The sequence below is a fragment of the Buteo buteo genome, chromosome 2 (genome assembly GCF_964188355.1).
Source record: "Buteo buteo chromosome 2, bButBut1.hap1.1, whole genome shotgun sequence".
In the NCBI taxonomy this organism is placed as follows: Eukaryota; Metazoa; Chordata; class Aves; order Accipitriformes; family Accipitridae; genus Buteo; species Buteo buteo.
The window spans coordinates 58,065,128-58,080,218 of record NC_134172.1 but is presented as its reverse complement, the minus strand read 5'-3'; the positions used below and the strand labels follow the sequence as shown (position 1 = coordinate 58,080,218).

The 15,091-nt window shown below is 43.8% G+C and overlaps 1 long non-coding RNA gene across 2 annotated transcripts; it reads right to left on the bottom strand.

Moving 5' to 3' along the window:
* Positions 1 to 3,155: 3,155 nt before the first annotated feature.
* On the bottom strand, positions 3,156 to 15,090 carry LOC142044135 (uncharacterized). Of its 2 annotated transcripts, XR_012654231.1 has the most exons (5): positions 14,969 to 15,090; positions 9,287 to 9,368; positions 9,102 to 9,183; positions 7,853 to 8,069; positions 4,751 to 5,399 (listed from the first exon to the last, which is right to left on the bottom strand). It is a non-coding gene; the product is annotated as an uncharacterized LOC142044135 (long non-coding RNA). The 2 variants fall into 2 exon arrangements; XR_012654230.1 differs by lacking the exons at positions 4,751 to 5,399; positions 7,853 to 8,069 and adding an exon at positions 3,156 to 3,537.
* Between the last annotated feature and the right edge of the window lies 1 nt (position 15,091).

The following is a 15,091-nucleotide window of genomic DNA, read 5'->3' as shown; positions in this document are numbered from 1 at the left end:
ATCAGCTGGCACTACCTACAAACTGCTTAGCTAGGAGTTTCACAATGACTAGGCATAACTGACATTAAATTGTCCTTGGAATCACACTAGGACAGCAAGTGATTTTCACAAAGCAAAAAGCAAAGACTAACTGCTTCTTTACTGATAGAATCCTTCATCCTTCTGTAACTCAGGTAACACTAGATGTGCATGTGTCCATCCACTTTCAGGTTTGGGGTTTTGTGTATCCTTTCTGTACCCTCATGTCTACATTTGTTTCTAGCATCTGCTTCCTCCACTTTTCACAGGGTTCACAGAATGTCCTTCGGGTTGGTTAGCTAGATGTGAATCATCATAGCAGGTCAATTCATTTTCCCATGGCATGGTTTGTTCCACCTCATGACTGTCATATTTTCCATTTCCATCTTACCAGTATTACCTGCTTGGCATGGCAGTTTATCAGTGTCTAATGAGGTACCTATTTTCAGGGATGAAGCAGCTAAAGCATTTTTTCTTTACTATGTAGATGATTCAGTATGACTTTTCATTCAATGTACCTAGTGTTTATATGCTAATTATTTAAATGGTCTGTTTTATTGGCCAGAAATGTATGCAGTGATTCAACGGTAACCATCTCCGTTTGTGTAAAACTCACATAAGGTCTAAATACATGGACATCAAAATATGTGCCCAAAAAACAGCTCAGTGAAAGGTGGGAAATTTTACTTGTGATGTATTATTTGTTAAGAGGAAAGATAAAAATTAAAGATGAAAACTTAAGGCTCACCAGAAATTTTTTTCAGAAGTGCTATAGTTGTACCCAGTCATTTGCACTTTTGGGCTGTGACAGCATGCTGACACCATATCTCATCACTGACAAACAAAAAGTTTGCTCCAACTCATTTCCCCTCCTATTTTCTCATATAGTCACACAGAATAATAAACTGTGTTTGAGAATGGCATATTAGCCAGATTATATGCGGGGAAACAGAGGAGTTAAGAATGGTGACTCTTCAGGAAATGGAAAAGGGAATGCTGTAAAGAATGGAGGACTGTGGGGCAATTATTGGAAGCTGTGGTGATGACTCAGAATACTTGTGAAAAAGCATCAAGCTCAGGGTGTCCTGATTAAGTTGAGTGCAAAATTTTTAGGGCTTTTACATGTTCAATGAGGAACATAGGGAGTGTGGTTTTATTTGCCATAATACCTAGTAAATAACTATAGGTGCATACAAGGGTCTTTGCAAAGATTTAGGAACACTTTGTAAGTGTTAATTAAGTTAGACAATAATTGAAGCAATTATATATTAATAGACCTATCTTAAATATACCAGAGAAGTTATTTGCCAGAAGAACTCTCATGCCAGGCGCAGGGATTTCTGTTTTAGTAGAATTCATTAACATATTGAGGCCATTAGCTCTCCCTGGCTCTCCCCTTTTACTTCTCTTCACATTCCCAAGAACACCTGTACCAGAAGAGGTCTTCCCCAAAAATGAAGAAATTACTAGGCTGGTAGTGTTTGCTATGGATCTTTCCGTGTGTAAGCCAGCATGAAAGCTGTCTGAGGTGTGGCTGAGATATTCTTTAGTACTTGTCATGCATAGTGCTGAAAAGCCCTATGGGAAACGTAGCAATTATGGTACAAGTTAGGGCAACTCTTAGGGTAGCTGGAATTTTTCCAGGGACCAAACTGGCCTGTGGCAACTTCAAAATGGAGATAAATACATATTTCTTGCATTTGCTTTCTGCTCTGTAGTGCACCTGAAAGGAACTAAGCTGTCTGACATCGTCTCATTTTTCTAGCGATGTCAGTGTTACTGTGCTGCAGAGGAAGAACACGATTGCATGAATTACTGTACAAGAAAATAAAAAAACGCTGTCTGAAGCAACATACAATTGTAAAGAGCTAACAGGTCAAGACAGATGGAAATGTACAAGGTTACTTACCTAACGCACAGTGCAGAGGTTCCTGATGTAGCCCCACCAAAACTACTTCTCCAAGCAGAAGCCTCTAGAAGCGCTGTTCCAAGCCAATTAGCTCTGTATTACAGCACGGAGGTAGCTGTCATGCTGTACTGTACAACCGATAACATTGTTACCATCAAGAAACAAAATGCACTTTTTCTCTTCTGTTTTAAAAAGTCACTTATAGAAGGGAATGAAAACACTCTTAAGAACAATTACCATGTAAATCACGTTTCCACCCTCACCCTCAGTACTGCCTAAATAAATAGGGGGTACTGATAGAAGCAATAGGGAGCTCATTTTTTCCAGCCACAAGGTAAAGCTAAAAGTAATAATATTCAGGCCATGCTTTTGACTTATTTCCTGAGAGGAGTACTGTATCTCTTGAATCTACTACCAACTGCAAATGCCATGCTGACCAAATTTCTCAGTGTCCAAAATTACACTGTACAAAGCTGTTATGCATTAATTTAATATTGGATTTTTTCCTTGTTGCAGAATCAGCTTTCTATTTTATGACTACTGACACGTGAAATAAAACACAGTGACCAGAATGCATTTGAAATTAAGTCAGATTTTATTGTATAATGGACTTTTATCAGAGTGGGAGAAAAACAGGGCTCATAAAACCAACTGCTAGTTGGTGGTAATGGAAAGAAAGTCAATCTGCAATTAAACTACAATGGTGGTACATTAAATAGGAGTGAGTAATGGTAGCTAGACTTAATTAAAGCTGGAAATATTTAAAATATCCGTAACAGTTTTATTCTGAAACCATATGATGAGTTTTGGCTTGATTACTCTCTGAAGGCCCGCTGCTGTACAACCCTTCAGGCAAAACACCTGCTGAGATCTATACGCTTATAAAGAGAGATCACAGACACATTTTAAAGCTGATAAAGACTGTCTGGATTCAACCAATGATTACATAGCCATTGCCCAGTTCTGTGAGGTACAGTTTGCTTTACCTTTTGATGGGGTGTGCCTCTTTGTGGAAAAATATTTTTTTATTAAATATTTGTTTACATGGACTACTGGATGCAGTCACAGCTCAGGAAAACTCTTTGTGATAATTGCGTCCATGGATTTTCATATAATGATCATGTCTTGGCATGGAAGGTACAGAGTATACCTGAAACTGTGTTTTGTGATACAGGTTCTGTGATCTCAGCTGTATCACCTTATTAGACTGTACACTGCCTGAGGCCAGAAACCCTGACTGTCCACTGTCAATTATTTATGCATGCTCCGAGGCACTGAGAGAGTAACCTAGTTAAGCTAGCAGAGGATCCTCCTCACGTGTCCAGCAGTACGTGCAATGAGGAGGTCTCGGCTGATCTGCTTGCGAGCACTGCTGCTGGGACAACTACAGGGCCATGCCACAGCCTGCACCACCAGTGCTTACCTTCACCTGTGAGGTGCTTCTTCAGAGACTCTGCAGCACAGGTGGGAGATTGAGCTGTCTTGTTTGCTAGGCTGACTAGACACACTGTCACACCGACAAGGCACAAGGGAGGATATCACATCACCACACTCCAGCTCCAGAAGGGCTAAGCGCTTGGTGGCTGTTGGAGCCAGAGTCTGTCTTGCACCTACAGTGACAAGCAAAAAGCAGTGTTGGTAGTAGACAAGCACAGCCACAGCAGCTATACCTATGTTTTCACTCTGGCTTTCACCTGCAGCTGCAGGCCTTCCTCCTGCAATGCCAGCTGAACACCAAACCCTGGGACGCCAAGCACCACCTAGCAAGACTCTCTGGAGCTGACCCTGACAGGCTCTGGCTACAACTTATGCTAGTAAGAACAGTAAAAGTATTTTGTATTGAATAACACTCCTTGAACAAAATTCCTGGCCCAGCCAGGAATATGGTCACATAACTATACAGATACCATGCTTCCTGAAATAGTGCCTTGGAGGCACAAACCCACATCTTGAAACACATAAGGTTGCACAAATATGCACCTGAAAATGTTTTCAAAGCCAAAAGGTCTGATTTCTTTTTCTGACATAACTACAGTGCCTCCCTATGCATGGACATCCCTGTAATAGCCTGGAAGCACCCTGCAGTCTGCAGCATGAACATGGATAGAGTAACATCAAATGCAACGTAGACATAGCCAGCATATCTGCTTCATTCTCTAGGCTCAAGTTAGCATTTCTTGAAGCAGCATCAAGATATCGATTATATTGCACCGAAGAAGGAAAATGTTGCCGGTCTAATCTGTGAAATCCAGAGAGCAGAGTCTTCGTGAAACCTCCAGGATCCCAGGGAAAAGAAAGTAGTAATAGAAAATGCCAGGAACATGGCAACTTCTCTAAAGAGTTAGCAAAATCTGATTGGTTGAAGTGTTTGCTTGAAGAAATAAAAGGGATGATTGGGAAGCACTTTCCTTTCATCACACATACTTCAGAAAAATGAGACTGGGAGAATAATATATTCTTATCCTCTGTTGAAGTAGTCTCAGGTTTTTTTCCAGAAATACATATAACTGGATGCTAGTTTTGAAAATGTCATCATGCGCCAGGATTGCTTTCATAAATATGAGGAATTGTAACCATTGCCAAGATGTGCTTCATTCCTATTTTTGGGCATACTTCAGAAGTTCATACTTAAGCAACACTCACTCCACTCAAGGGAAGTTGTATTTAGGTAAGGACTGACACTAAGCCTCATTGTAACAGGATTTTCTGGATTTCTGAATCTCAACCCAAGTCTACAGCTCAAGTTTTGAAACTAGTCCTTAGACTCCTAATGGTCCACAGCAAAACCAGAGAGATGAATAAAAGTGAACTGTGGGTGGAAAATCAAACTCTATGTTGAAATTTTAGATGTTGTCTTTCAGGTCCATCTCAAATTTAAATCTGTAGTTCGGATGGACTGGTTCTACTGCTCTTACTCCTCCTTTACCACATAGCTTTGTGACAGAAGTGGGATACAAGTTCTCCTATACTCAGTACCAGACATTTAAAGCATTAGAGCCAAAGGAACACTGCCACTCTCATACACAGAAAGCAGCATGTATTTTTACACTTTAGAAAATGAGAGAGTATACATAGCGGTAAGAAATGAGCTTATTTTAATCACAACCAACAAATCAGAGACCACAAATATATCCTTAAATCCACAGTATGAGGACCCTGGGTGCAGTCCCCCAGCAGAGGTCTGACTGCCTGTGCTGGAGGCCAGCACTGATGTGGTGTAGCTGTGTAACCTCGGATCAGATGGCTGTGAAAGGCTGGTGGGTGAGAAAGAGCTGTGAAAAGCCCTGCTGGAGGCTTCCCCCTTTTGCTTGGGAGCTGCATTTACTCCACTCAGGAGCTGCTTGCCTCCCCTTATGCAGCAGCCTGCTCTGGCTGCAGTGATCCCCGTGTATGGTTCACAGGATCCAATGCTAATCTAGAAGAACATCTGCTTGGTGCCAGGATCCTTGAATACAAGTTACGTTGTTGGGACCTAAGAACAAAGAATGCTGTTTTATTAAACAAAACAAGCTACTGGTCACTGAACTGATACTGTTTTAGCTGAGGCTGTACAGCCTTTTCCTTGCAAAAGGATCAGGCCATAGATCAGCATTGTTTAAAATCAGCCAACACGTTTAACATAAGCAGGTATCTAAACTGAATGAACTTAAACTCTGGTGGTAGATGATATTTGGCCAATCACTCTCACTGTTATACATTCTCAATTTCCTATGAGTGTCTGTTGTGACACCCGTAAGAGTGAATGCCGGGGAAGGTTCAGGCATCCACTGTGAAGACAGCCGGGTACTGTGCTGCGGGTAGGGCTTCGCATCTCTCGTCACTTTGAGCCCTGACATGCTCGTGCTGGGCTTAAGTCCTGGAAAAGCCATAGCACAGGATAGGTTTGTATGCAGAAACACCCTTATGTAGAAATTTTTATTTCAGTAGGAATTTACTTCTGAATAGGCTGGTTATTGTCTTTAAACGCTGGCAATGAATGCAAGAATGTTTCTGCTGTGAGTCATACAATATTAAAAAAAAAAGGGAATTCATAATTGAGGTGTCACAGACACTATGGTTACTCAGTTAAAAGCAGATTAAAGAGAGTCCACTTCTGCTGCCACAGATCTGCGTGATATTATTCGGGATTTTATGGAAAAAAAAGATATATTGTTGCCTACATTACGACATATTTTTCTTGATTTGTCTATAGTGAAATAGTCCGCCAGAGCTGCAATGTGGGTACGTGAGTTCTCTCAGTGGAAAGATAGAGGCTCCAAAAGGGGAACAAAAGCCCTATTCATAATTTAACTCTAAGAAATTTTGTCTGTTCAGAGTGCCTGTGTACCAAATCTGTACGTTTACTTCTCTAACCGTTTCCATTCTAAAATGTAGAAATGGTGAAGTACTCAAATTTTTTATTAAAATACTGCTAAATTGGCACCTAAACATTGTTTTATGAAAGTCCTAACTCCAACTTCATGGATTAGGGTAAATGAATATCAAACTCCTTATGTATATGTGTCAAAAGGCATCTGCAAACATCAAATAAATTAGTGGCTATAGAATTTGTTGGGAAGTAAACCGAAGATCTACATGGGTTCAATAAATACCAAAGAAAAGTTAGAAGTTGTTCTGAATAATTCTTTGAAACAGGTTGGTTTTTTAAATTAAATTTGTGCATATATGTTTGTATAACAATTTATCATTAAGTTCTGACATGTTAAGAAAATTCTACTCATTTTTATTACTTCAAGTAATAATTGTTTCCACCTACTTTCTTTGAAAGATCGCATCAGTACACATCACATCACTACCTCAACCTCTTCTTGCAAATAAAAAAAGCAAAAGAGCGAGCCCAATCCCTGATACTGGTCAGAGCCATAGGATCTGAATCCAACCTTAGTTTTCAAAAATTGCCTGAATTTGAGTTGCTTGGATTCATGTGGTTTTGTTATTTGTTTCCCAGTTAGATAACGATATGTGACTAAATGCTTTATTTTCTTGACAGAATGAGCTATCTGTTGATCATTAAAACACTAGGAATTCAACTACATTTAATTTAAACAGTCCACTTTAGAACGCACGTGATACGCAAAACCAACCTTACTGTCTTCCACCATAATCCACCTTACTTTTCCCACTATTTTACTTGGTTCTTATTTTTGGAGCTATATTTATGCTGATGATGTCATTTCAGTGTTCATTCTAAAATGGTATAATTCACTCTTGCTTGGAAGGTCTGGACAGGCCATCACTTTAACCACAGGAAAACAGGGAGAATTGGTGCACCCTCTGTATTCTCAAAAGCAACCTTCACACTCCCTTCTCTTGGCTGGTGCGGAGGTACCAAAAAGCGTGGCTCAGCCTCTCTCACTGGAGACACAAATAGCCAGTTGCAATGACTCCACCATGTTGCACAAGAGGTTTGTGGGATTTGTGGCTGCTGCTGCTTGAGTCCCTGACGCTGCAGATGCACATCTTTTCCCAGGTGAGGCACAGGATGTCAAGACTTGGCGGGGGCGGGGGGGGGGGGGGGGGGAGGGATGTCTGAACCTCTTTTTCCAAACCCTTGGTACTCCTCCTGCACAGAGCAGGGGACAACTCTGAACTGCAAAGCAATTAAGTAAAACCACGCCGTTGTACAGCATAGACCTGTAACAGCGGGTATTTGGTCAGAGCTTCTGGTGGCTGTAGTAACTACAGTCTGCTTTAAACTGCACCTTTAGCAGCACCAACCCAGACACAAGAGATTCTAAACTATTCTAGACAAGGACAGTAACTTATTCTTTTCAGGGTAGAAAAGCAAATCATCCATGACTTGGGGTTTTTTTGTTGTTTTTTTTTTTTTTTCCCTAGGACACAGATGAATACTTGCATTTTTTTCATATGCATACTTATTTACAGAAATCCCCCCAAAATACCAACTGATATTTGCATCCATACCAAACCAGGAGGTTTCCACGTGAGAAGGGTGGGCAGACAAGCAAAAAAATACGATCTGCAACAACTGCTAGCTTGGCTTCTTTCTTTTGCTGCATAGCATTATCAGTAATAGATACAGTAAAGGTTCAACCGCATGCCTTTGGACGGGAATACTTTCTTCGAGGAAGGTTTACCACGAGAGGGAGCTCTCAAGCAGCCAGACAAGTTTTTTTTCAAACTACAGAGGAAAAGCATGTCAAAATTAGGCAACAGCCAAAATTTCAGTCAGTTTAATCTCAAAATGTAAATGCAAACAATTCTTTATGGAAAAAAAGGCATTTTAAACTACATGTCTGTAACTTTATGTATGCATTAAACTGTATGTATGTAAGGAAAACTTTCTCTCCTTTTGAGGAAGAACCCCGCAGCTGCTTCTTACCCGAGAAAACCTTTCTTGATCAATACTGGTAATGTAGGAGTTACTCAAGTAATAAATGACTGCTGAATCTAGTCCTATTTATAGCGGGGTTTGCGTTACAAAAAAAAAAGCAAGCCAAACCAGAGACCAACAAATCAGATCATACATGTTTTTTCCCTTTCCCTTCTAACTCCCACACAGTGAGAAGTGGGTTGCTTTGTGTAAATGTGGGCACAGTCTGCCGCTGCGCTAGTGTTACTAGGATGAATATCAACTGACACTGCCTGGTTTGGAAAGTTGTTTTTATGTAATGAGACGTATACCATTCTGCATGGTTCTTCACATTCTTCAGCGCATTTGCTGTCTTGCAAACTTCCCGCAGATAATAAAAACGCCGTGACTGGTTTTGCAAGAAGAGAGATTTTGCCAGTCCAAGGCCAAAATACACCCAGCTATTTGTCCCTTGATATTGCTGTGCAGTACACTCTGTGCTTGCTAGTTTTTACTTTTCAGGTCAGATGAATCAAGTATTTTGGATCCTTTTCTAGTTCTTTTGTACTGCTCTTACAAACAGTAGCATGACAATGCAAAGGTAATTGCATCTATATTGAAATAGTTCTCATAGGTATTTTAACCAGAAGTTTAACAATTTCTCAAGCTTAACAATTTAGAAAATTTTGTATTGATGTACTGTTATGTTGAGCTATTGCATGCCAAATTTTTCCAGCATGACACAAAATCATTATACAGCAACATTATACAAAGGTTTTACACAGAACAGTGGCATATCATATTCCACCACAGTAATTTAAAGATAGAAAAGCATAATTGATCAAGGTCTAGCAAACTAACCTGCTGCACAAAACAGATGGAATCATTCTCTTGACAAACCACAGTTAAATACTTCTACCGCCAGAGACAAACATTTCTGCTGCTGTACAAAAATGACATAAAGGATACTAAGTTATGTAGTACTGCTTTGAGTAATTATAGAAGACATGATAGACTGACATGATAAAAGAGAAGTGGCCACTTACATGTTAATTCTGATACTATTTTCTTGAAGTACTGTTTTTCATTACCCACAGTTTTTCATTTGTTCTTTCTTCTCTGTATCACCTGTACCAAGAAAATTAGCAAATTAATCATTAAAGATTCATCAGGATGAATTATTTAATTGCAGTAGCTACAGGTTAAAACATATTTGACTATAAGGAACAGATCAACACCATGGAGTAATCCAGTAATTGGGCGTCAGTCTGACCCCCCCCCCCCATGCCCCACTTCTGTAATCAAATTGACTCAGTATGTACAAGAAAAACACTAGTTTCACTTTCTGACTCCTTTACAAACAGGCATATGAAAGCGATCTCTATTAAATACATAATTTCAGGAATATCCATGGCACAAGCCAAAATGTAGCAGAGTTCACTGAGTACATTTTCAGTACAGTTAGATCTAATTTCATCTTTAAGGCTTTGTGAGAAAAATGGGCAATACTTCAGCTAGCTTGGTACACACATTGCAACATCCTTAGAAGAACTTCCCTTCATCAAATAATTGATTTATATTCAGAAGATGTTTATGATTTCATTATGCTGATGTTATTAACCCCAGAGGGAAGAATTCAAATGATTCTTAAAAGTTATCAACAGTGGTAAATTCAGCTTGAAAAGGTACACATCATGCTTTTACAATTAATGTAAGAAAAGATGTAAAATAAATACCTATACAACATGGATAACAAAAAAATGCCACATTTCTGCTTAAAATAGCACAATATGAGAGTATTTTACCTCCTGACAGTATTAAGGAAAACTTCAATGAACACGATGCCAAAGTGCCGTCCCAGCTGCTGAGGAATCCGTCAGGAATGTAAGGACAACTTTCTGATACATTTCTTCAAGAGTCAACTTAGGCTACATCAAGTAATTGACGGGAACTTTGAGTGACTCATGCTTAAATTCACTCCATCTTTATTATTACAGCCTGCACTTGCTGTTTGTGATAGAGAGACCTTTTAATCAGAGGGTTTTTAAGGGATTTTTATGGTTCTTTCAGCGATGGGATTATAACTTCTGTACAGGAAGGATTTTTCAGAAGGGGAAGTCAGTCTGTGGACCGGGCTTTCTGCTGGAATGACTGACAGGCCTGCGACAGAAGATTGATAACTGGCTTGCGTGAGGTCCCAGCCTGTTAAATCTACTACTAGGAAGAAAAAGAGGGTGGAAACAGAACCTAAACCACAGTACGTGCTTTCTTATCAGCCGAAGGAACGAAGAACACAGCATTGTCCCTTCCCAGCCTGTTTCTCTGTACAATTCTTGCCTTTTTCAGAATAGGACATTACATGCGCCAATTGTGCAGCATGCTTGTATGGGATGGGGGCGTAGAAACAGGTCTGGTGTGCAGTTCAGGCTGGAAATATGCCTCACGGGATTAGCATCATTTACCTCAGCACCCGCTGTAATCGCTCTGGTTGCTAACAAGTCATATTCAGAAGATTGAAGGAAATTTTGATTCTGTGTTCAATTACGGGGCTTAATTGCTTTACAAAATATTATGCCTTGTACAAATACACAAGAGTAGTGGATTTATGCTCACATGCTTGCATATGAAAAAGAAGATTGCATTCCAAAGGAAGCAATCTCCTTAACTCAGAATAAGAGGCTTTAAAAGATCATTGGCTTGAATGAAAATGCCTTCTTTTTGGAGCCTAGCCCACATCCCTAGGTATAAAGTCCACTAGGACTTTGTGAGAACATCTAACAACAACACCGTGTCCCAGCTGGGGGACTGCATTCAACATTAAGAGTGCTACTTCCACCTTGCTAAAAAAAGGAATGCATATCCAGAAGCTGTATTTGCCAAATCAAAATGCTATTTGTTTGCAGAGGAAAAAATCAACATTTATTGATCCCACAGAAAAGATAATTCTTCTGAGTGCTAGGATTTCGAAGGAAATTACCTTGATCTTATCAGAACACCTCAGTGATAAAAAGGCTTCTAATTTTCTAGTGTTATATCAATGTCCATAAAATATAAAGGTGCTAGTCATGGCAGGTAGTAAGAGGATGAAATACAGTAGTCTAATCTTCTGATTTTACAGCGAGGCAATTATTTTCTCCTGTGTTTCCTAAGAAAACGCTTATTACTTGAAATGGGGGAAAAAAAAAAAGCGCCATATATCCCAACGTGGCTTTTTGCCTTTAACATAGCTTTGTGATGCCATCTTTGGGTTGACAAAATAGTTTCAACATTTCAAGTGTGTGTCTTGCTATACTTTACTCTTCTCCTCAGCTTTAATGCTATTCACAGCCATTAGATGACCTGATCAGTATATTTGCTTTGAATCAAGAAAAATTCAGAAAAGCTAGTGCCACGAGCTTTACTCCCTCTTTTTGCTCAGGATTTTCTGTCTTAAGAGATTGAAATTACTTGGACTATAATGAAAGTGAATTTTAAATTACTTGGGTATTTTCAGAAAGTTTGGTAGAGTGAAACTGTATAGTCCAAGAGTCTAGTATCATCTACTCAGTGCTATTCTATCTAGCCAATCTTACTGGATCAACGGTTACTTTGAAAACTTTCACAGCAAGAAATTTACTTTTTGAACGTACACCACCAGCAAATCAGATTCTAGTGCACTGAAAGAACATAATGCAGTTTTATTTTTCTGCTATTTATTTTTCCATTTCCAGCAGTTTCTTGAGCACCATTTTCAATAAAAGCAATTAGTAATTCCATATCAAGTTTTCATAATCTATCTTTGTAAATGGCATTGCACACACAGGACAAGAACTGTTCAGCTCTATCCAAGATTACGGTTCTTTATATGCATGCAGGGAAATCCATTGTGAAAATACAATGAGCAGTTCATAATCTTTTTGTAAAATTATAATAAGCTCACAGTACAATACATACATTCGTGTTTTAAAGGCATCTATAATCTCTTTGACCATCTTCGTTATTGTAACGCTTAGGGACCAATCAAGCATGGGGTCCCAAATTTGTCACATCACACCAAAATCAAGAAAACACTGCTTGTGGTCTTGGCTTCTGCTATGCCTGTGGACAGAGCGCTCTTTTTTTGCCAGATCAAGTCCCTGAACTAGCCCTTTGCTTGGTCACACAGACGTCAGCGCATGGGACAGAAAGGAAGTGCGGAATTCCTGAAAACAGGATTTGTGAGGAGCAGGCAAGTAGGACCACTGTAGCACCAATTTAGTTTGGTTTACACTGCTGTAAATTTGCAGGCGTGGTTCTTCAGTCAGTTTATACCTGTCTAAACCCTGCAGCCAAATGAAGAGAGTACCTCACTTTCCTGCAGACTCACCCTTCCCCAGTGTTAGGACTAATGAGGCACGCGAGACAGTCAGGCTGTGCCATCTTGAAATCTAAGTTGGGCTTTCATGACACAATGGCTATCACTGAAAGAGGTCCCACCAGCCCTTTTCTCCCCCATCTAGCTTCTGGCTGTCTGCTTCTACTTTGCCTGCTCCAACTCTGGCACTTGCTTAACCCCAGAGTGAGGCCATTTAGGGATCTGAATCAGCAAAAAGCTAATTCTGTGGGGAAAAAAAAGAGAGAAAAAGAAAGAAAAAAATTATCTCCCTGAATTGTTCACATGAAGTCAAATAAACACCAGTTCTGGTGTAAGAAAGGGAAGGATTGTATACATGATGGCAGGGGAAGAAAAGGACTACCTGCATCAACAGCAGCTTGCAGTTCAGTGTTAACGTGAATCCTCCCAGTATCAGAGGGAGAGCACACCAACATCACTGTCCACTCCCATTTACAGGGAATGTTACACTGCCCATCTCCTGAGTCCTGCGCTTCTGTCCTTAAGGATCTGTGAGCTAGCCCAGCTCACTGATACCAACTCTGTCATGGAACCCATTAAATGAACCCTAAGTAGTCAGTGAGCACAGGACCTGGTACAGGGGACAAGACTGGGCCCAAAGAGGGGGAAAGTGACCTCTCCTTTCCTTTCCTTGCATGTGAAAATCACAGCCATACTTTCAGAGGCCTGAGAGGCCACATGAACACACTGCTAGGACAAGGTGGAGGGAGGGAGGACAGGACTGCCTTTCCCCTTTCTAACATCAAGAGCATTTGGACCAGTTTAAAGTGATCCCAAAACAACACCTCAAGTCACAGTCCTTACACTAAAGGGTCTCAGTTTTAAATAAAGTCGATTCCCGGTAGTCTGCATGTGTAAGCACACCAAGTGCACTGAGCTGGCTCCCCGGGGGTCTCCACCTTGAAGCAGAGCAGAGGGTATGGTGAAAGAGGCTGCAGAGCACTGCTTGCCAAAGTCGGGACCGCGCTGGAAAAGGCAGCAGCTTCATCTCCCTCTCCGCAGCGGGGCACCGCGTTTTTACTGTCCCACAGAGCTCTGCTTCCCGCACTGTCGTTCTCACACAGCTTCCTTCCCTCTCCCCTTGGCCGCGGTTAAGGCGAGGCAGGCAGCAGCCACCCTCAGGCGCCCAGCCACCGACGCCCTGCCTGGGGGAGGTGGGGAAAAAGCACGGCGAGGCGCAGGAGCGAGCCAGGGGTGCCCCCTCCGCACCCGCTCCTCACCCACCTCCCTTCGGCCCGCGCCGCCCGCCTCGGGCTGGAAGAGAGAGGAGACAACCCCCCCGCCTTTGCCAGGGCGGCCTCCTCAGGAGCCCGCCCTCCCGCGAGCGAGCCCAGCCGAGCCGGGGGTGAGGGGAGAGAGCAAGTCCCCCCGCACCCTTCACACCGCTTCCCCTGGTTCTCAACGTTTCTTCTTCTTCCGCCGCCGCCGCCTAACCCCCAGGGCACCGCGGGGACGGACCACTCACTGCCCTCCCCTCTGCGAGCAGCGGCGCAGCGGGCAACCCGCCGGGCGGGACGGAGAGCGCATGCGCCCACTACCACAGGGCGCAACCCGCGGGGAGGGAAGTATAGGGCGAAGACCCTCGGGAGCGCGCCCGCCGCAGCGCGGGGCGGGCCGCGCGGGCGCGCACTTGGCGCCGGTAGAGGCGGGAGGCTGGGGGGCGGGGTCGGGCCGTCGCCCGCCACGCCCAGTCTAGCTGGCGCCGGGCGGGGCGGCGGGACGCGGAACTTCCACGGGACGGAGGCGGTGCCGCGGAGCGTGAGCGGCTTGGCGGGGGGCTCGCCCGGCCCGGCCCGGTCTGGTCTGGCCGGCCGTGGGACTGACGGGAGAAAGGGGAAGCACGATCGACGCTGAGACCCGCCGGGGTGAAGTTTCGCAGCTGCCCCGCTGGGCGAGCAAGAGGGGCCGGAGGCCGCGGCGTCGGGAGCATGAGAGGTCCGCCCCGGCCTCGCCGCTGCCGCGTCCGCGGGAGGACGGGCCGGTGCCCGCGGCGGTGAGAGGCGACCCAGGGAGTCGCTTCTCGGCGCCTGCGGGCGGGGGGAGGAGGAGGAAGCGAGAGGCGGCGGCTGCGCCCGCGGGGACCCCCTCAGCCCGCGGCCGCCCGCCCTCCGCTGAGGTGCCTGCGAGCCCTCTCCGCCCCTCCGCAGGGCGAGCTTTAGCGCTCCCTCTCGCCCTCCGTTCCCTTGCCCCTGGCGGGGGAAGAGGAGGGGCGGCGGCAGGGAGCCCTCCCGGGATCCCTTAGGACGACGCGGAGGCGCCTGGAAAGCCCCGAGCCCGAGGAGGCCGGGTCCCCCGCCGACCCCCCGGGCCGCCGCAGCCTGCCAGCCCTGCGTCCGCCTCCCTCTGCCCTTCCTACCGGAGGCTTCACCGTGCGGGCGGGCTCGGGGAGGAGGCCGGAGGAAGCCGCCCGTGCCCTTGGCGGCGGCCCGGCGGTGCGTGTCCGCATGGAGGGTCCGGGCGCGGAGCCGGGGCGGCGAGG